A 1786-nucleotide genomic window follows, 5' to 3' on the forward strand; every position below is an offset into this window, starting at 1 on the left:
ATATATATATATACGTGTGTGTGTGTGTGTGCGCGACAATATATATATATATTTCTCTCTCTCTCACAAATTGTTATTTATTTATTTATAGAGGATTACAAATCATAGTAGTGATAAGTTAATCTTGAGAGTCTACATTTAATCTTAACTGGAAGCATATAAATCATTCAGTTTTCTGCCTATATTTTGGCTAGACTTCGTTACATATCATTCGATGATATTTTACGGAGGGCTCTTAAATAACTAATATATTTCGTATTGCAAATAAATATGCATGTTTCGTTTACGCAGTCTATATAAAACTAATCATCAAGTTATTAATTTTCCTATCGATAGAGTTATTGGGCTGAATCGGCAAATCGATTTCTAACAATGTCAGTTCTCGTTATACCGTCTTTGTACTGAATATCCGTCAGCTAAAATAATCAAAGATACATAAATAACGGTATTCCTATGTGAGAATTATATTATCGTGCAGAGATTACATTTATGTTGCAAAAATCATACACACATATATAATTACCATTGAATTCTTGGCTAACGCATCAGAATTGAGCGTGGAATATAAGAAATTTTTGTCTCTACGTTATAATAATAATTAAAACACAATAATAATAAAGAAGCCTAATTTCTCCCTATAGCAAAATAATCAGCACCAAAGTTTCCTTGAGAGCACGTCAATCAAGTTATGAGAATCTATCTACAAAGTTCTCTCATTTGGACGCACTCTCGATCTTTCTGGCTTGTAACAAATGCCTCGACTTCGAAACAAGATTTGTTATGTGAAATTCCGGTGGAAGCAACAATACGCGTACACAATTGTACGAGGCAGTGAGTAGCGATTTTCACATATTTTCTGGCATGCTTTAATTTTTAATTTAAAGCGAATCTTAGGTAACAGTTTATATAGCAGTTTTGGTATTTATCAAAATCTGACAGTGGGTAACTTAGGACGTAATTGGTATCTCTTTTTTATGTATAGTAAATTTCAGTACACGCACCATCGAGTGTACGTAATATACATATTCAAATAGCGTCTTGACAACTCTGTAGGCACATTCCCGATTTAACATTGAAAATACATGTCTTTTCGAATACATACATGAGAACCGACTGAAATTTTCATTGTCTCTCTCTGAATTCATATTTCCCTCATAGTATAATACAGCTGTAGGGTAACATGGTTTCATAATGTATATTATACACGCTTACTTATGTAGACATAGTCGAAATGCAACTTATCTACGAGACAATGTTTTCAAGCGGAGAAAAAATATTTGAAACGAAGAAAGAGATGTCAGGCGATGTTACATCTCGACTATGGTGTTCGTTATAAATAATTAAAAGATATATTTGCCGGCTAGAGCATGGCCTATTGAACACTTGGGTACTTCGGAGCTTTCATGAACAACTTTTACAGTCACTCTTGCTTATGTCTATTTTTTCTACTGTTCTGTAATTAAAATCATTATCTATATACATTTTATATATGTATACATTAATGTACGTAACACAAGAACAAGTACAAAATACTCATTCGGATGGAAAGTCAATGTTTCGCAGTAACATTGTTACCATGGTATCTTGCTCTCATCTTGTACCAGTCTGACTTTTCAGAGATCTAATATCAATATTTTACATTGAGAACAACTTGTCATGGAGCTAGGAATTTAAATCTTCATCTGTGTATACAATATTTTTTGTCTTCGCTTTCAAATCACAGAATGATAATGATTTATTTTACTCCAAGACATTTATATAAATTAAATTTTTAAATTATATTATT

Source organism: Formica exsecta, unplaced genomic scaffold, assembly GCF_003651465.1.
Source record: "Formica exsecta isolate Colony F162 unplaced genomic scaffold, ASM365146v1 scaffold72, whole genome shotgun sequence".
Taxonomy (NCBI): domain Eukaryota; kingdom Metazoa; phylum Arthropoda; class Insecta; order Hymenoptera; family Formicidae; genus Formica; species Formica exsecta.